Raw genomic sequence first — 21,685 nt, forward strand, 5'->3', positions numbered from 1 at the left:
TAGCATATTTCAGTAGCATGTGTTTCCCATTTAAGGTGGGAAATCAAAAGATCAGATTTCTCTGCTGTTTCAGCTTAAGAACTATAAAAATATGAGGTGCACATGTGTGTTTTTGTCCTTGTTCCAGTGTAGAAACCCTTGTGACTTGCTCTTATATTGTTAGGGATATTAGCTGTGATGATAAAGCACAGGGAAAAGTCTGAGGGAAAGAAATGTAGGTTGCTTCATAAAGTAAAAATGCCGGTGTACATTTATTTGCTTGTCGCTTTTCCTGCAAATGGTGCCATTAAAGAGAGGAGGCTCAGTGGTGCTCCTGCAGCCCTGTTTCCTAAAAACGACTTTCCAATTAAACTGCATTTCAATTGCGTTTTAAGGGAAGGGTATTTTTTTTCCTATTTGTGACATCTGACAAATCCGTTTTTAATCAACATATCATTGCCATTTTTTCATCACGTTGCTGTCGCTCCTTTTTAGCAAACCAATCACGTATTACTCGGAGCGAGACTTGTCACCCTGGCAACCCGGAAAACATGTTGTCAAAGGGTGTGTTTTAACCAAAATCCTTATTTTCCTAAACCTAACCAAGTAGTTTTGCTGTCTAAACCTGACGAAAACAAAACTGAAGTCTGCACAGGATGCCAAGCCCAGACTCCTGGGTGAAAGTCCTGTCGTAGACTTGTGCCTCCACACCTCCTAACATGGACTTTGTGGCTCTTGTAAGCTAGAAGTGTTTCCGTTATAGCCTTACCCTTCGGTGAGAAAACACGTTTCTTTCAAATGAGAAGGCAGTTTAGCAATGTCCCTTTTGTGAGACGGCGTTGGCCTCTGGGTGACTGCATATGACAGATCAGCACAAAAACTGATGATATTCACATTAAACACTGGTAACTTAATCATCTCCTTGACAGCTTGATAACTTAATGTTCCTTTTAGACAAGGCTTTTTTTTGTGCTTTATATCAAGTGTGTTACTGCTGTCACACATTATATTAGTGACACATCTGAGGTTTTGGTGGAAGCTCTGAGTGTGCACGTCTGGATCAGGAATACTGCTGGGACTTCCCTCTCATGTAAATCCTGAGGTAAGTGTCTCGAGCATGTAGCACTTCATAACAAGGGCATTGCCTTACAGACCACACGCAGCATTGGCACCCAGCTAAACCCTCGCGGAGGGTAGAAAATTCTGTCAGTGTTTCTCCGTGTGTGGCATATGAAGGGACGGGAGGACAAAGGTCTGGTTTAGGCCTCTTTGCAGCTGTCCTGACCCGGGTCAGGGCCGAGCGATTCTGTTCTCATACGAGCGACTTCACACACACCATGATACAAATACTACACCCCGTGCAACAGGTCCTAATCAAAGGAAAGTAAATCCCACTGAAGACAAAAAATGTTAAAGGAACTTGTAATCTGAGTAAGTGTTAAATGCTATTGTGGTTCTTTTTTTAAAAGGTGGTGGATCTATGTCGATGGACTTCTGCAGTCTGTATGTACAACTGATGATCAGCAACAAAAATGTTCTACAACCACTTTTTGCAACAACTAGAAGTAACCAAAAATTCAGACAAACAATCCAAAATGACAACAGTCGGTGTCAATAGACTCCATGTAGCAACCTCAATGTGCAACATCTTGAAAGCTGTTAACTGATAATGTTGACTGGAAAACCAAGACACCAATCTGTATTGCGAGTATGGAGAAGATGAAGCTGCCAGATGAACAAGGTGGCCAGAGATAATTAGTGAATAACTGTGCCTACAGCGTACTATCGCTGTACATTGCGTATAGCTGCAGGGCCAGAAGTCACATTCGCTACACATTGCTGGTCTACCATACCTTGTTCAGTGGTTGTGTAAAAGAGTCTGCAGTCGTTCGCTCTGCAGCAGAGCTGTAATGCAGCGTTTCTGGTGGTTAATGGCCTCCCATGAGCCTGCTCCTGTTTTACTGCCCAGCCTGTGGGAGGGAGGAGGGGAAAAAGTGATGGCGCCTGAGGGAAAAAGAGGTATAGAAGCCCAGAGAGAGAGAGAGAGAGAGGGAAAAAAACACAAGGATAGGGAGAAAGTTAGCAGGATGAAAGCAGGTAGGAAAGATTAATTTATACAAGATGAGGAATACAGAACTTGACAAGGATAAAAAGGTAGTCAGGGATAGGGACTGTGGCGTGAGACGTGGTGTAAGGTGACCCAGAACTCTGCAGCCAGTCTGACTCCTGCTGATGGATGGCCTGTTTACCGGGAGATGTCTCACTCCTGGACTTTGACATTTATCCAACACTGCAATGAAATAACGGGCATTTTGGCTGAATATCTTGTACTATCATACTATACCAACTAAACCAGGAACACCAAAAGCTACACGGAATGTAAATAATTCTCTAGCAACATGGTGTGAAGCTCTTTTGGAAGTGCTACCGCAAGCACAAATGCAAGTATAGAAACGCAACTCCAGGCTGTACACGCTCAGCACCCTCGCACACGAGCTATTTATTTCACACGTTTGTGTGTGGCGTGCGTGTGTTTTACTGAGTTTCTGTACATGGCCTCCAAAGCACAAAGGTCAACCATCAAGTTCAGGGTCACATTCACACCCATTAATCACAGACGGGGCTCCAGACTGAAGCTCTGCCTCAGCTTCTCTGCTGCTACGTTTCAGTCCGACTAGCTGAGGTTGAGGTTGTAGCTCTTCAAACTATTTTACAGAAGCATCACGACACACTTGTTAACATTTTTCTAACGTTAAAAAAAAGCAAAATGTGTATAAATTGATGGACAAGATAAGATAAACGTAGCCTTTTCATGAGATAAAACTGTTCAATTGAATATTTTACTTTTGGATTTTTAATGAATAAGCGATTTAAGACATGCAAGTCAGTTGCTTATTGGATAAAATACGTATTTGGGATAAACTGATATGTGAATAAAATGTAAAGAAAGTACACCTTCCTGTCTCTGCTCAGCTTTGGGTTTTAACGAAAGCTAACAGGAAACTGTGGCAGTACTTTAGTACCTTTGTAGTTTATAGAGTTGGAGTCAGTTATAGGGCAGAGAGATGAGCAGCCACACCAAAGCACCCTCACTGCAGTTATATATAGAGCTTGTTCACCCCACCCTGTTCTGGAGGTGAATGGGCTCTAAGCAAACACATTCTACGGCTTACATGACCTGCTTTCACACCCGGCTCCTTGGTTCTGCTTTATTTTCCTCTCTCCATTTTCACATCTCTTATGTCCATTGTTTTTAGTTGGTGGTTTGGCAGAGCGGCTGCAGAATGCGGTTTGGGAGAAAATTTAAAAAAAAGAAAGGCACAAAGCATTCTAGTGGGATGGCTATTAACATAACATATCAGTTCATTTCCTGAGGAGATTTTTTTGCTTCAGTTTTTTATTTATATATGCATAGCAGTGCCATTTCCTGGACTGTTCTGATTTACTGTCTAGGAATTGTCCAATTAGAGCGCATCCACACACATGTGGACTATGAGGATGTTCTAATGCAGGACTTCACAGTGTGGTGCTGACAAATGACTTAAAACAGCAGTCTGGACCGCTCCTCAAACCCTAAATCTAAACAGTGAAGCAATATTTAGGAATAAATCGTGCTGTAAGCAGACATGTAGGGCTCAACATAGTATAATCGATTCCACTATAAAGAGATTTCAGGGCTTTTCTCTGTATCCACGAAGCAGCAACTAACAACTAACACAACCCAAGACTTTCGTAAAAAGGTTTGTCTTTGTGTCGACTTGTTCTGAATGATGGCCCGAACGACTGAAAGTTCAAGGAGAGAAAGCAAGAAGGAGAGAGTGAGACATGAAAGCGAGAGAGCACTGACAGCAACAGGATGCATGGACAGTGTCACAGAGGCCAGCATCGTGTGCAATTGCTCGAGGCCTCCCATGGTGCCGTGAATGTTTTCTCCGCGCTGGCCGGGGGACTATGTGAGAGGTCAGAGCCGAGTGGACACTGTGCCCATTGTCCTGAAATGGCTGACCACTCTTTTGCTCTGAGGCTAGATGGATGACCTGCGAAGAGTCCTGCATGACCTATAATGAGCCCGTGATTGTGTGTGAGTGTTTTGTTTTTTTTTTCTACACATGCAGCTTTTGCGAAAGTGGTGAAGCTGTAAAAGCTGCATGCAAGAACTGAGGAGAAGGTGCTACAAGGATGCTCCAGTTTTATTAGCTATGCTTCTCATTTCATACAAAGAGCACTTCAGTAATAAAAAATGCTTTTTACTGCAACAGGTTGGCCACGTCTTTAATGTTAAATAACGTCTGAAAGGGGCCATATGTGTTAATATGTGCCCTCACATTCTCCACCGCCAAGACCCGAGAAAATGTTTACGCTACTTAACTCTCAGTCTTTATTGAGTTCATGCTCTCCCTTTCTCCTCCTCGTGCTTTCTCTACGGAGGTAACTCACAAGTTGCTGTTTTTATTGCTCTTTCTTGGTTGGTCCTAGCTGCCAGGTGGTGCTCCTGCTGTGTGCATAAATCAACACCTTGTCAGACGCACGCCGTAGCCACCTGTGACAAAACACCCTGAGAAAAAGAACCAGGTGGAGGGAAAGGAAAGCAAGAGAGAGGCTTAGACAGAGATGATAAACTTTCTTCTTCTTCTTCTTCTGCTCTTTCTTTTTTTATTATGCTACTGAATCACCACGTGACTCATAACTCGTGTGACAGAATAACAATAACACACACTTTCCACTCACACACTTTCCATATGTGAGATGTGCTGACAAACACAGACTTGCAGACGGTCGTCTGCAGTGTCACAAACAGCTGCTGCCCCACCACTCCTGACACAATAAAGGTGTGGCAGGTTGAGAAGAAACTTACTTGACGTAGAACTGAGCTGCACTGACGTAATTAAACATGTTCGAGTACACGTTACTGGTGGATCACTTCGATGACATAAACACCATCTGCTTCTCTTACAATCGTTAAAATCAGTCCTGCTAAGGCTTGAAACTGGTGTCAGATTATTCTAAAATTCGTGCTAAAGTCTTTAAACTACTCCATCTGTTATGCATTTTTTAATGCAGCTTTTGGTCCAAACGCCTGCCCGGAATGGCCTGTTTTCAAGGGGTTCATAATTGCTAGCAGTGCTCCTGGCCCCACCTATCTAAAGCTTCTCATCTTCTGCACTCACCTACAGTCCATGCAGTGGCCGGTCCAGCGCAAGCTTCAGTTACCAAACATTTCCGTCTCAGGTTGAAATAATAAATAGTGAGGCTGGGCAGGTCAGATTAGAGAGACCGGTGTGTATTTTCATACAGCCGAAGACAAGGACTGCATACTAAAGTTCTAATGCCCTACAGATGGTTCCACTCACTTTAGTCAACTACAGGACGTACCCTCTCTCCATCCTGGCTATTTGATATGCTGAAGCTTGACCAGACCTCTGATACGTCTGTGGAGACACGGTGGGAGGACTCGCTCTGTGCAAGAATTTGCGAGGGATTTACCGCGTCAGATAATAATCTGCCTGTCATAGTTTACAGCACGCAGTCAGCGTTTCGGACAGATTCAGGTTGTTGAGAAAGAGCAGAGCTGACCTCGGGTAACATTTGACGAAAGGATAAGTAAATACTGTTCACATAAAAATAACTTTCCAAACAATGAAAGTGTTACAGAAGAAAACAATCCTTAGCATGAGTGAATGTCACAAGAAAATTCTTTCCAAACTAATTGCTGGCAGACACGCAGTAATTCATCAGAATAAACAGCCTCTGTTTCCATTGTTATGACTTGTGCTTCTGTACAACCAACAGCTGGAAGAGTTTGGTTTTCTTTTAATGACGAAAACCATTAGATGAAATATAGTAGACGAGGATAAAGCTCAGAACTGCATACGTCAGTTTTTTTAAATTTTTAAATTTTTTATATTGTATTTAAACAGGATAACCTGGGATTATACACTATTCACCGCTCTCTCTATCTCGGCTATCTGATATACTGAAGCCTGGCGAGACTTCTGATAATGTCTGTGTAGACATTCTTGGAAGGAGATACTTTATACAGTAATTCGTCAGGGATTAACTGTGTAAGATAATAATCTGCCTGTCATAGTCTACAATGTGCACACACAAGAGATCTCCCGAGCTCCGGTTGCTGGGAAAAAAAAAAAAGACCCTGGAATCATGACCAAGTTTAATTTAATTGCCATCAACCTTGCTACTGTAGGTCACCTTACGGGGGAAATCCTGCCCAAACTATTTAACTACATTTGATTTAAAACGTTTCTTTTTGTTTGTTTGAGGTTTTTTTTGGGTATATGCAGTATTTCTAAGTGCACACTGCACAGCCATGTAAGAGACCAAATGATGTGTCATGAAAATATAAATAGCGGCAGAAGTTTCCGTGTAGATGTTTGCACTGTGTTAAACAGCGGAGGTTGGCAGAATTTGCTTCGATTCCTATGATGCTTTGCAGGTGTAAAATGCATTTTCATTGCTCCTTGTGGTTAAAAAATACATCTGACCTTTAGTATTTTGTGAAGAGAGGATGCCGAAGACATTTCCAGATATTACTGCCAAAAACCACTGCTGCTACCAGTCACCTCTCTATAATAACATCCCATCAGATCCTATTAGAAGACAGTATGGGGAAAAGGATATCTGCAGTTTTCATTTAATATCACTGAAAGCCATGGTTAGATGCTGCTTTTCAGTTACGTATATTATGGGTTCTTATGCGCATTAAAGTTGGAGGAAACTATTCAGAGTATAGAAAAAAAACAATTCAGTTTGCGTCCCATCGACAGCCTTCGGTCTACAGGTCGGGAACCACTGACCCGTTCCAATTCCCAGGACATCAAATACTGCCGTTTTGTCAAAGCCGCTGGCAACCGAGAGATATGCATAAGGTGTCCTTTCGGTACCATCCGATCTGTATGGAAGTATTCCAGTTTAATAAGGAGGCTGGACAGGTGGAGGCAGCATGAGACGACTTTTACCCAGGAGGCTGAGGTTTGTATCCTGTGTTAGGACATGATTTTTTCACTTAAGTTTCATTTTATTTTGTGACTTAAATCATGTTTGCACTTGTTGGTTGGTTCACTGTATGCACCAAAACTGCAAAATACACTTACACAGCATTATTTATATGCTACAAGGCAAACTTCTCATCTGAAAAGTAGTGACACCAGCTGAAAACATTTTGCATTTTGGACTCTTTGCATTGATTTTTGATGTTCGCAATTTTTTTTTACACATTGAAAAGTGACGCCAATAGACACCCAGTGCATTCAAATGTGATGCCAAAGGGTTCTTACAAAACAGACACATATGGGAGTAGGATAAGGATCGAACCTCTATTACAAGTATGTCAATAAGATGTAATATATGAAAAACTGTGTGCAATAAAATGCCTTAAAAACCAGCAACCTGCACAAATCCCCCTTTTTAATGAGGATCATTTCATTACTTAACAATGACCTCAAACATACAGCACAGAGACGACCTTAGATGATGCGCACCTTTCCATTTCTCTACAACTTTTGTCATCACAAATTTTATTGCCTCGTTTTTAGTATCTGGTCACATTCATTTCTCTCCTCACTTTTGCATTACTGTGGTAGTTAAAGGGCATCTGCAGCATCTCCATTGTGCAGCGCTCTTTACAATGGAGGTCAGAGAAATGTCACGTATCTGAAATGGCTGAGCGCTAATGTGCTTGATTACTGGTGAAAGGTCTGTTATGGTCCATGAATGTGGATACCACAGAGTACATAAAAGTTCACATTTACATCCTCACACCATCCTGTTATATTAAACACAGGACTCTATTCATTCAATCAGAAGTGCTGAGTTTACAAAAAAAAAGAGAAAAAGTTTTAGTTCTTTCAGTCAGGCTTCACAGACTTTTAGTGAAAAACTGTTAAACGGTGTCCAATTTGGACTATTAAGTTTAATTTCCAGCTTATAAACATCATAACTTGGTCTACTGCTCCTCTGTTGTCGAGCCACTAATCACGCTGGAGCCTCGGATAACTGCTGTTTACCAAGTTCGCCAGCAGTATGCTAATCTGTACAGACACGCAATTATCTCTAAGGATTTCTTGCCGTCTCTTGGCTCTCGGTTCTGTTGAATTTCATTAGACTTGCAGCTTTTTTGGTCAGGTCAAATTGTCTTGTCATTTGGGCTAATTTGATTTCAATGAGATTTTGCTGATGGAAAGGGTCATGCCTCAGTTCATCCATTCATCATGTATTTATTCTATTATATTAACAATTATAATAAAAAAAAAACAACAACTCCAGTTTCATAACAGACAAATTACTCATCCATGCTGTTTTATGTGATGCTAGGAGATTGGAGCAGTCTGTCTGGCTCTGGTCCCATAGGAAGACAAGCAGGAGAGACAGTGGAACACTTAGTACAGAGGGGCTTTGTAAAGGTAATCAGGAACACACACACACACACACACACACACACACACATGTACGTACACATACACTTCCCAGCACCACGGCGGCAGGCAGTCCCACTCCGTTAGGGGCAAAAACACTGAAATTAAACGCTGCGTGCTTGTGGTTTTTAATTTAGCGTGCTGACAGCCATCCAATAGTCCTGTGGTGACACTGGATAACTTTATGACCCTGGTGAGCGCAGCCTGGGACAGGGACCAGGACAGACACCCACTTCAGCTCCTACCCTCGCTGTACACACACAGACACTTCATTGAACATTTAATCCGAAAGAAGCGAGTTACTACGGCAGACGTCTGATCAATCATTTCGACCGCTTACGGTGGGGGCCTAATAGAGCTATTGATCATGTAGTGAAAACATTTCTGTGGCGAGATAATAATAACATCGTCAAAAAATAAAAAATTTAAACAGTTACTTACACGCGATATGCCAGGTCTGTATTGGTTGCTGTGGTCTTTGTAATTACCTCTTTTATATCCAAATACCGACTTTACTGGACAATCAATACAAGCCACACATGAGAGCGTTGTATACGGCTCTATGCATCTGTTGGATTTCACCACCGAGCTGACTGCCAGTCAAGTAGTGCTGACTGCACAGTGTTTGAAATGGGAAGTCTGTTATTGTTAGTTTGTTGCTATTATTTCTCCTAATACCATGAAAAGGAGATATTTATGTGAAGTATTTTAGGTTAGGAAAGCATCTCATGTATCCGATTACTTAGTCCCATTACCAGCTGTTGAGTGTTGAAAACAGATCTTGTGTTTTTTTTTTCCTTAGTGGAAGCTTGCTTGGGTTCTTTACTATCGATCGGCCGAAACCTGTCATAAGTTGACAATATTGACATGCTGTTAAAGGGTCTCGCTGTCATTTGCTCAGTGTGACCTTGGTAGAGACAGCTAAACAACATGGCTCCCAGCATGAGTTGGCTCAACAGCTGCCTTGATCCTCTGCAACCCAAGACTACCCACAACACCATGCTCGCATTAGAATTCTGGCTCTTTTAAAATCGACATAAGCAGTGCATAAAAAAATAGCCTCCTTCTTGATATTTCTTCAACAGTTGTGAAATCTTGCATCATCATTTTTTTTTTTTGTTGCATTGTCTGTGAACATAGACAAACATATAGAGGCAAACAACGGTACACATACATATGCATATGCGTAGATGGAAACTCCACCCACTCCATGTGTTTAGTTTTATGATTCTGTCTTTCTGCAAATAAATGAACCGGAGGAAATGCTGGTTCAGAGGTGGCCTTGCTGGGATGTGTGTATTATTTTAAAAGTGCTTGCTCTGTAAGTGCTGGATATGTGGCTGTTCCATTGCCGCATGGCGGTGACAGTGTGTGTTGATGGAAACCACATGCAATACCATGAGTGTATGCGGTTCGGTTATTGTGTATGTGCCTGTCTGTGTGTGTGTGTGTTTATGGAAGCCAAGGCGGACTGGATTGTGGTTGTAGCTCAGTGGACATCCCTCTAATGATCTCTGACATTGAACGGCATTAATTTGACGTGATGACACGTTTCCAAATTAATACTCACTGATATGTCTGTGTGCGTTTTCTGAATGAGGACTTTACAGGAAACGGGTCACATGAAGTCATGTGTTGGACTGTTGAAAAGGAAATATTTGCTGCTCTGCTGGAATATTCTGAATGGTTACCAGGCAGGCTCTTCTACTGCGTACGACACTTTGGAAAGTTGTAAATCTTTGTCATTTGGGAACCGTAGTGCTGCACTGTAGCCTTTTATGTGTCTGTGGCATCTGGAACACACAGTCAGTCACACTGACTCCATGAATGATTCAGAGTCTTTCTTTGTTGGCTGCATCTCTGCGGTATGATGTTTGTATCCCAGCACATCCTTTCTCCGTTGGGAGGCATTCACAGCCATGATTCTCCACCTACACTCTTCATTCACTCTGCATCCCTGCATATCTGTCTCTCTCTCTATCTTACACTCACTCTTGCCAAATACTGTAGGCTCCCAGGTTCCCCACAGAGACCGGCAGCAGGCGGGCATGCCCAGTACCAGCCCCGTCCTCCTCTGAGAGCGGCTGACGTCACCGTTCTTCTCCCAGATGAGTCCATGAGACACATCAACACTTTCACACACCAATATGGTTTTTTTCACATCAGACCAGTAACCAAGGAAGGAAACTGTGTGTGTGTGTGTGTGTACGCGCACACACACAAACACAACTGTGTTTACGTTTGGAGGAACTAGGGAGAGAGAGAGAGAACAGAAAAAGGAAAATGCTAATGATCAGTAGTTGGCAGATGGAGTGATGTAGCGAGGACTGATATTACTGCCCACTTAAACTCATCTGCTGTTACTCCAACCCCCCCAACACAAGACTCTGGACTCAATGCACACTCATCCACATGCGCTCTCATTCACGCACCCTAAGGCGCTTGTTCTCACTCATAGTCCTTTCAGAAACACAGGACTCTATGAAAACATCGATCTGGACTAACAATTGTAAGTGTACACCCTTTTGTTTATTTCAACAGCATTCTTCTAGTATTATTAGAGGGGATTTGATATATCAGCGTCGGGTGAGAGACGGGGCAGTTGTTGCTGGTTGTGCACGGAAAGGTCTATTATCTTGTCACTGCTGGTATCACGCCGTCAGGGTAAAAGGAGCTCAGTGATCACATCTTTTGTCATGGCAATAAAATAAGTCTCATTTACAGTTTGTTGGTGTTGTCGGGCTGAGTAATAGATATGATGGAAACTGAGCTTGAAAATTTACCCTGGAGGGAGGAGGAGATGCCATCTGATCTCATAACACAACCTGGTGTGTACATCACATCAGCATAGTAACCAGGAGAGAAACTCCGTGTGCGTTCGAGTGATTTACGACGGGGGTACGGTTAATGGATTTATGAAGTGTTCGGTAATAAATTCAAGGCTTTTATGGAGTCAGAAGAGTCTGATAATTTGCATGTTGCTCTGGAGGAAGAGGGAGAGGAAAACATTCACGGCTCCGGCGTTTCTTTTTGGTGTGAGCTATGAGGAAAATCTTTTATTTTGCACTGAACAGGTTGTTGTTTTTCTCCTGTTTTTTTTTTTAACTTAATGGATAATACATGGGATATTATATAACTAATTACAGCATTTGCAGGTCATGGCTGATTATCTGATTGCTGCATATTTTACTTTTAATTGAGCAAACGCCACACAAACACTTTGAACACAGTCAAAGAAAAAGAACTTGTATGAGTTGTGTAAATTCCTCTAAGCGCCATACTTTCTCATGTCTGCATGTGTTTACGCCGATCTTTTAGGCCTCTAATTAAAAGCTATGTTCGAGGATGTGTTCTTTTAAGTGAGTGGCTGAAAGGCATGAAAGTTTATTTACTGCCATGTTGCACTGTGGGGACTAGTTAAAGGTGCTGACAGCGGCTAATGCTGGTCCAAATACTGTAACACAAACACACACACAGATGCACACGCTTTTAGGGGGAGATAGAGATAGCGCACAGCTGCCCTGTCTCGAGAGAACGAGAGGGAGAACAGGGGCAGAGGCTGCTCACCTCAACTTAAACCGCTCATGTGCATACAATTATGAAATGAAATCAAGAGTCAAAGTAAAAACAAAACCCGAGACAGTGACAGGTTTTCATGTTTAGCGTTACATTAAAAAGCCATGACTTTAACAAAGCAAACATCATCAGCAGCAGCGTCCCAGCTTCTGCAAAGTTGCAGATCGTGCTGGATCTTATTATATCTTTGCCAGCCTGAACTGAAAACACATTGTCTCCTGGTATTTGGTCTCCTCTCACATGGTCAGCTGTTGCAAAGTCAGACGCGAGCACATGGTTTCTGTTTCTGTGAGCACAATGCAACCGAAAACCTCTTAATAAGTGTAGCTGACCATTACCACATGGAGGTTAAGAGGGGTTACTATAACTAGTCTGCTACTGCTCGAGTAGCTACATTTGAATGGTTTCTAGCAAAAAAAGAGAAGCAAAATGTTTGACGCTGATAAACAATATCGCAGCAAGAGCAGCAAGTCTTAATGGGAATGACATCAATGCAAAATTCAACTACAAACAGCACCTCGCTCGACATCACACAGAGTGGCAGAAAGCATGGAGTCACTTATGCTATTTCCTCTCATTACACCCTTCCTCACGCCCGGTGTTAGGGTCAGCGAGCAGAGGGCTAATTGAGCCTTAAGATAGCGCAAATGAAACGTGCTACTAGTTTACTCCCACCGCAGTCTGTCACCGGAAGGAATGCCAAGTCTTTGGAGACTGTTTTGGTTTTATCATGAAACGGGGATTCCTCTTGAGTGGTTTTTTGTAGTTACACATTTTTCTCACTGTTGATTCTTAAGAAAAAGAAAACGAATGAAAAAAAAAAAAGTGATCCATGTTTATAGTGACCAGACTTTTTTCTATTTTTTGTGCTGAAATTCAAAAGTTGCTCTCAGCGTTTACTTGCAGTTTAGATGCGTTACATCACAGATACACACAACACTGAGAATGGTCCTACAGTGATCTAGGAGTTGTAGGTAAATGTTTGAAATGAGACACATTTGCATATTCATAGATTCTGGGCTTTTCATTGAGGGGGATGTAGATTTTTTTAGGTGGTTAACTTTGTTGTGGAAGCAGAAGGATGGAGGATTTTTGTGTTGCCGTCAACATGCCTGCAGGGGTTCTTTTAAGAGCTGACAGAATCTGTCCTCTGTGAATATTCCACTGGTTAGCTTCAAGAACAAGTAAACAGAGGTATTCCCAGATAATGCTTTTGGGTTCTCCTTTAAATGTGTGGCAATGCACAATTAAAGGTATATTTAGAAATTATTTGTACGTTGATTTGTGTTAATTTGTAAGTCGGTAACGCTCTAACATGCACAGAGAGGGGCAGATGTTAAACATGTCAGGATAATGGTGGCACCTGAAACTTTTCAAACGAATAATTTTTTGGGGAAAGTTGCCAAAAATGACAAACATTCAAGCAGAGAAGCGGTCTGGTAAGGAGGTAAGGTGATGTTGGTTCCAAAGTATGCATAAGGAGGAGCTTGGGGTGGATTAATGAGTCAACAAAACACCAGGCTGTAACCGTGTGAGCTGTTATTCATCTCCCATGTCAAACTGATTGCCAATATTTTTACACTTTAATTTATGGCTGTCCTTAACCCCAACCAGCTGTTTACTAAAATAACCTTTTTAATGAAATTTGCAAACTGTCAAGTCAAAACACGCGTCTATGAGTCATTCCAGATGACATAAACAAACAACGACTTTTGTTGTTGACAATTTAATAACGCGCTTGATAGATGTGTTCGCCGTTCTTGAAACACGATCCACCTTTTAGCCAATACCATTGTGACAATGTATCTTAACTGTGTCTGACCCACTGTCAGTTAATATCTTCAAGGTTATCCTGGAAAAGCTCCCCCTCCTCACACCGGCTCAGATTTCCTTCAAGTCACTCCCCCAACTAATGGATCTGCCTCAAATTGTGGGCAACATATTAGCTCTCTTTTACAGCTAGCCTTTCATCTCGAAAATAACAGAGGGCTGATTTACTGCAAACACATGCTAGTGTAATTTAGTCATGTTTCAGTGTGTTTACTAAACTGGTTTGCTCTGGGTTCCTGTTGTTTCTCCTTCATGTCCCCCATCCATCCACTTCATGTCTCCTTTATTCATTTATTTGCTTCACGTTGTGATCCGAGCACGCTTTTAAATTCCCTCATCCTCTCTCCATCTCCTGTTTCCAGCTCTTACATTTTTTTTTTCATCTCAGCCACCATCTCTGGACCTCTCAAATCCTCCCGGTGCTGACACAGATGGGTGATCTGCTGGTTCATGTTTGCTGACCCATTAGGTGAACTCCTCTGCCCCACCGGACGCTTCTGTTTGCAAACTGTGACAAAGTATCAGCTTCAACCTTTTCTGTAGGTGCAGGCAGCGTGGAGGAACATGGGATGTAGGCATGCTTATATATATATTACCTGTCACACACCCCCTCCATCCCAAAGTGCATGCATTTACTCAGACATGTAGACAAGCCTGCACATGCTCTCACCAAACAAACATTCAAGGAGTTGTTCAAACCCTGTGTGCGTGGACTGCTAATCTGAATTAAAAGTCAGTCTGTGATTATTGAAGGACAAAGCCTTATTAAATTAACTTAAGTGATTGCTTAGCAAGTTGCTCCAAGGCAGAGAATTATAAAATGCAGTCTGTTTCAGCCACGCGCAGATATCCTAATTAGCTAAATAAGTCATTAATTTTAGTGGAGTGTTATTAAGATAAAGTTAATGAAGGTAAGATTAATTAAGACGTGATGAATTGACATGTCGGTTACACCCATTAACACATCTCCTTGCCTTCGACTTATCTGCCGTTGCTCCAGAACGCTGCCTGGAAATGAGACATTAAATTGTCATGCAGCTGGTATATCTTGAAGACTGACATTCAGTTAGAAGGAAGTTAGTTTTCTTTAGCTGAGCTCAGTACATTTGCAGATCATAATCATCACTACTAACATTGTCTCTCAGAAACAGCGGCGTGCAGCTCGTCGCTTACAACTTGCGACATAAGGAAAACGCTCAAAAAATGAGGAAACTTTGAACTGCGAGATGATCCGAGCCTCTTAAAACTCCCACTCGAGGGGAATGTTATTTAACAAGCACAAGGGATGATGGTGTCGGTTACATTAGCTTGTTAACTGTTGTTGGTGTGAAGCAACTAATCTTAATAGGGGTAATACTTCAGATGCCTTTGGTATGTGTGGATGAAGTTGTTCATGTTGATGGTAGAGATAAGTAGGCTAAGGTACGAGTTTCTATGTTTTAGTTTCCAGTCATTTGTAAACATTGAACTGTGTGTATTCTTAAAAGTTCCTCTTCAGTCATGGATTAAACCCCCAAGGTGGAAATGTTCAACCATAGCTTTGACTCATATAACAAACACCTTATGGAGATCTTAATTTGGTAAAAAGATAACATTTCTGTTGCTGCTGTGTGGATGAAAATCATCAAGGTATCTTAACTGAGATGTTGTAGTCGTGACCTGAAAAGTATCTTGTTAGATACACTAATACAACCACATACGATGAACTGATTTGTGCATTAATAATTGTGTGCTGTGCATTGCTTCTTCCTGTAATTGCGCTTGGTGCTATGTCAGTGGTTCCAAGGTGGACATGGGTGTGTGCATCAGCAATGGTGACGGCAAAAACAATTTAAAAACAGGATTTATGTCATTTGACAGACTACACAAACTATTGCAAGATCTCATGTGCACTAAGAACGCTCTGATCTGCAAGATGGGTTGTGAGGAAACCCATTGAGAGTAAACCATGTGAAATATCCACTATTCACAAGTTTCTACGCTGCCCTACAGCTGCAATTAGTCAAGAGTTATCACATCTAATACTGTAAATGAAAATATATTTTAATTATCTTTTGGATTTTTCAGACTAAGAACTACAGAAACATTGTTGAAGATGGGTGCAGAGAGGTTGAGTGTCCTCTGATGACATTGAGGTGTGAATGTGGCCGCCTCAGACAGCCCCGGCTCAGCGTAACACCTGGCTGGATCTGAATCATCTGGCACTGCTGTTTCCGTCACACTTTTACAACTTGGAGTCACTGTTCATTGATGCTACAATTACAGGAAAAGCCTGTGTTAAGACTGAACAGAACCGTGTGAAGAAACGCTACCCTCTCATTCATTGTATTAACGCTATTAACATGGTTCCAGCATTACGTATGTATTGTCGCTGTCTGGCAAAAACAACAGTCGGCTCAGCTTGTCTCCCAACTCAATGAGCTTTTATTTGGCAACGGATTGTGTTGGTAGCGATCATTTAATTTTGCTGCAGTAGCTAAATAGCAACGGTGGAATCAGTTGCGTGTAATTACCTGATACAATCAAATGCTAATGTTTGTGAAGCTGCGTGACAGTCTAAGGATGCCTTAAGTAAACAGTGTAGATAACAGGAGCCGGAGGGGATTCTTGTTTAGGCAAGGAAATTGACAGACTTTGTATAGCAGAGTGTTATAATGACCCTGACGTCCTGAGGTGAGCTTCACTTTGTTTTGAGAACGCTCCTTAAGTGTGCCATTAATTCTCACTCCTCCCCCTTATATTGTTCACAGTCTTCCCCCACTGAGTGCAGGGTGAAGGGGTAGGTGGGGGGGAGGTTATGGTGAGCCTGTCGCTGCAAGTGTGAGTGACAGCAGTCAAAAGGTCACTTTTGTCTCAGAATGCTCCATTATTATCAAATTAAAGAATCGGGTACAGTCAAGAGAACAGCCCCGAGACTAGAAACCTCATGTGAAAGGGGAAATATTACAAATCATAGCTGTAGATCACATATATACGCTTCTGTGTTTGTTTATAACATTATTATTTTTCTGCTGGTCTTTTGAGATTCTACTTCTAACTCCAACAATATATTACGCAGCAGCATGGCCCCACCACACAGCAGCGAGAGAGCGAGAGCGAGCCGAGGATGATAATTCACTGCTGTGTGTTTGGTTAATTACTCCAGTTAACATTGTGGCTAACATTGTGTTCTCAATTATGCTTTGTTACGCATTCAGAGTGATGTTGAAGTTTGGTGTGTCCCTTTTTTTCCACTCAATTTGACTGTTTTAAACAAACAAGGCAAAATATTTAGTAGCGGTAGGAGGTTTGGCGTTGGGATGGTTTGTAATGCGTCTCAAGAAAAAAGGCGTAATGGAGAAACTGCCTGGTTTCATACAGGAGGGTAAACTTGAAGTACTTTGCAGAACCCCCGATAGAAAACCAAACCATCATTAACAATCATTTAAACCCATGTTTACAACACTCGGAGTGGTCATTTTTAATCAATCCACCACGATGATGAAAACAATATGATGCATTTATGCAATGTTTCCCAATTGGGCGGACACATGAAAGACTCAGAACGCTGTCGTATAATTGGAGATGGCAGGTTGAGCACTCTAACCCTCTGTGATCATCGGCAGCGGGGCAGAGCCGTTGGAAACGGAGGCCAAGTGGGCACAGGCAGAATTAGAATGACTGTGCATGTCGCAATGGTTTGCCGAGCTTCTTTGTTTGTGTTTGCGTGCAATCAGCAGCATTACCAGGATGTGTCCGCTCACTGTGACAGTGGTCGCCTTCATCTTTGCTCACCCATGGGTCACTTAAGACTATACATCTATGGGAGCCATGATGAGGCACCCAAGCGGAACAACATGAGGCTTGGATGAGGATGAGATAAAGGGATTAGGCAAAGGAAGGGTGGATAAATGAGATTTCAGACTTGGAGAGTAGTCACTGTGTTGTTTGATGCCTTGGCACAGACCGGTGCCTGACTAATGTGGCGTGATACACTGGGTACTGAAAGCAGGGCCAAGGGTTCCTTCCTGGGCATGAGTTTCTGGGTTGGAGCTTAATTGGACAGCTGGACCCTTTTTCCTTGCATATTTTCACAAAAGAGGATGCTGTAAGCTTCTCTTCTCTTCTCTAATGACTACTAATGATGTCTAATAATAATGCCTTTTTTACTCTACTATCAGTATTGACTTTTCTTCACTGTAGAGAGCGAGCGCTGGCTATCAGTGCTGTAATCAGAGATTGAGAGATGGATATGTGTTGTTTCTCTGTTCCCTGCAGGTAACAGCCCTTCTCACTCGACTGTGACAAGCTCAGCAGTTACTGATACTTCAGCTAAGGAGGTCATACAATAATACCCCCCCTCCTCTTTCTGCATGTCGTAGGGGTTCTCTATACATAATGTGGAGCAGAAACTCTTGCTAGTCGGTGAGTGCCCTATATTAACTTTCAGGAATGCAGGCTTTCTACTTAGAAGTGAAACTAAACACACTACCCTTTCATGATGACTTGTTTTTGTCTGCGGGGCATTCATTTTGATAAATGCTTTTCATTTGACTTGAAACTTGATCCGTTAAAAACATGTTTGCGTCGTGTTTACATCAATGAAGTAATAAGGTAATTGTAATTCTCTGATTGTGCCATTGTTTAAATGGAGCATTATTTCTAAATGCTACTTGGCACATCATAAAGATTATTTATGGCCAGGATGTAAAAAAAATCTAGTTAAAATTATATAGCTGCCTCTGGCAAACTGCAGCAGAAAGCAGCAGAGGAGGACAGAGAGTGAAGGGTGGAGGTGTGTGTTTTTGCAGGGGAAGAAATGCAAACAGATTTCTTCTGGTGAAAGTAAGGGTTTTTTTTTCATAAAGGATAAAACATTTTGAGGGGATTGCACCTTGACAAATTAAGAGTAAACACCTGGACGGACCGGGCAGGATGAAAGTCGTCAAGCAGTAAGCTAAAATGAGGTGTAATTTCCTCTTGACTAATTACTGTGGAATTGGTGCTGTTTTATCAACCTCCCTGAGGCATGAAGTGAGTTTCTGACCAGAGTTACAGAAGTTGTCCGGATGAGGCACAAGACAGAGGCCGAGAGGTGTGAACCAGAAACGACATCAGTCAGAGGTGACGTCTTTAGGTTTAATGTGGGATGAAGAAAAACAGCTCCTCTTTAGTCTCATCCCAGTCAAAGCGGAAACTTATGTGGCAAATAATAACCCAAGATAAATGCTTCTCGATTCAGGGAGTGTTAAGAGCAACAGTGGATCTGAACAGAAACCTCGTTTCCTCATTTTAACCCAGGGGTGTCGAACTCCGGTCCTCGAGGGCCGCAATCCTGCAAGTTTTACATGTTTCCTTCTTCCAACACACCTGATTCAAATGATCAGGATCGTCATCAGGCTTCTGCAGAGCTTGATGAAGAGCTGATCATTTGAATCAGGTTTGTTGGAAGAGGGAAACATCTAAAACTTGCAGGATTGCGGCCCTCGAGGACCGGAGTTCGACACCCCTGTTTTAACCCTATTCCCCATTTGTTTCCTCTTCAGTTTTCTTGGTGTCTATATTGTGCCCTCTCCACCTGGCTTCTCCCTTCACTCATCTTTTGTCACCCTCAGTGATTTAACGTAGGTAGATTGCACTCAGTGAGGGCAGAACGGTCCAAGGCTGAACGAGGATCATCGGGGTTTATGTCGGAGTCAAGGTTCCGACTGAAGGAATAAATCAGAGTTGAAGGAAAAAAGGCTCGTAGATCTGTTCTGTTTGACCTCAGCTCAACACCGCAAGACCTATTATGAAAGACACCCCAGATAGATCTATCAGAGCCCTCCCTCCCTCGCACTCCCCTGCTTATTGACAAGGTCGGTTAATCCATCGCTAAATGTCAGAACACACAATGTTTATGGGCTGAACTGACACTGCTGGTGGGCACATTCAGGGGTTTTCTGAGGCAAACAGAGTAATTTGATCAAAATGTGCAAAGAAGCTTTAAAGAGACTCTCAACGCCAAGAACGCTCAGCATTAAAGCATAAAACACTGATTACATTAACAGTCGTATTCTTTCCATCAAAGGTTATGTGATACTAATTAAAACAACTTTGACATAAGAGACTTTGGTTAAATACCCATCTTACCAACAGCCAAGGCTGGGTTCAAGTTACCATAACAAAGCAGTTTATAGCTGCTTGAACTCAAACAAAGAGATGGCAACTTTTTTTTTGTTTGTGCAGAACTGTCAGAACTATTTGACAGATTTCACCTAATAACATCAGTGCACCCGTTTTTTTTTCTGGTGCCTTTAAAGCAAACTGTTGCTTTTATTCGTACCTCAGTGATGAGAGATGTTGTTTTCCGACTATCGGAGCAACAGGACTTAGAGGTTAAGCTTAACCCAGAGTGACACAGGCTCCTAGTTGACCCCTTTCTTTCCTGATCAAAGACTCAGCAGGGGTATAATCCTACGTGTTCAGTATTGGTTTTTAATGAAGTCTAACCTTTAACCCCGTAGTAAGCCTCGGGATACTATGACAATGGTACGTGAGTGGTGTCTGAGTTTGGCTGTCATGTTGGCTTTTACGTTCTGAAAGTTCTCACTTTCAACAGTCCTGTTTTTGCTCCACGTAGAGCATAACCAATGTTAAATATTAAAAATTGATTATTATTTGTAGACTCCTGTATGAGTCGGCAGAGTTGAGTGAGTGGGGAAAGATGCCTCCTTTCTAAGAATAGTGTAAAAGCAAGCTTTTGAATCTGGAGAAACAGTAGCTCCTGTGTGCTTCGCTAACCGCTTTGACACTACCCGCAACGAGGAGGAAAAATGGTTTTGAGTCGGTCACGTGCGTGCCTTGAAGAAGTTATTGTTATGTCTGCTTCCACAAGGTATACCATTACATGCTGGCCTATGGTTTAGTGCCTCACGGTTCTTGCTTCTCTTTCACTTTTTTCCCAAGCCTTTCCCTTTTCACACCTCCGACTACATAGAGCTTGCTGTGTTAACCAGCAGAAGTGAAGAGCATGTTCAGTTTGTTATAGCGTTAAGGAAGCGAGTTGTGCGACGTCTAGACTGCTGTCATGCTGAGCAGAGTCAATAAACAGCATCAGCGATGAGTATCAGCTTGTCTGTCTGCACCATGCAAACACACACACACACACACACACACACACACACACACGTTGTAGCTCATTGTCCTGATATTTTAGCTGCCCGGTTCTTTTCTGTATTCACTGAGGGGGAAATATAAAGAGGGACTGCTCTGACACATCCATTTTGCAAACGCTGGTCTTGTATTCTCAAGTGATGTTTCTACTTTTGTACAATAAATCTGCAACAATTTTTCAAACCTCGTAAAATCTACTGTTTATGTGACAGATTTAATGATGGAGTGAAAAAGCTTAAGCAGCATATGTTTCTGAAATCCTGTTTCCAGAAAGCGCAGACCGGGCGCTCGTGTTTGGTTATTTTGGTCTCAAAGTTGTCGCACTGCAGGTTATTTGTTGTCCTCCTACAAAATCCCTTTTTCTAGTTGAATACCGGGCATGTTTGAGTGACATACATTGAATCTGTGAATATTTTAAAACAGAAAAGCCATGCATGTGTCAAATGTCTTTTTCCTAGAAAGGCAACATTTTTCGTGTCAGGACCATAAATCATCAGCGAAACAGTTTAGAGTTTCCTAGCTGAGTTTTTGAAAGGGTATTTAAGAAAGCATTGGCTCATAGAGTAACATCATGTTTTCCCCCCAAAGGAAGCAATAACACTAATATTATTATCCAGTTAATGCATTAATAGATTGTTAAGACAGAAACGGTGCGCGACTTAAGCTGCACGGTATGTCTGGTTTGTATCTTCCAGCCATAGAAGCTCTAAATACAGTTCAGAACAGGAGCTGATTCG

General features: G+C 42.1%; 1 protein-coding gene across 1 annotated transcript in view; it reads left to right on the forward strand.

Moving 5' to 3' along the window:
* The first annotated feature begins 16,934 nt into the window (after positions 1-16,934).
* Positions 16,935-21,685, forward strand: part of sema3ab (sema domain, immunoglobulin domain (Ig), short basic domain, secreted, (semaphorin) 3Ab) — a 34,945-nt gene continuing 30,194 nt past the window's right edge. Inside the window, exon 1 of the mRNA XM_008287444.1 lies at positions 16,935-16,945. The gene's annotated coding sequence lies outside the window, so the exon portion shown is untranslated. The remainder of the gene's footprint in view (positions 16,946-21,685) is intronic.

The sequence above is a fragment of the Stegastes partitus genome, unplaced genomic scaffold, assembly GCF_000690725.1.
Source record: "Stegastes partitus isolate 25-593 unplaced genomic scaffold, Stegastes_partitus-1.0.2 Scaffold501, whole genome shotgun sequence".
NCBI lineage: Eukaryota > Metazoa > Chordata > Actinopteri > Pomacentridae > Stegastes > Stegastes partitus.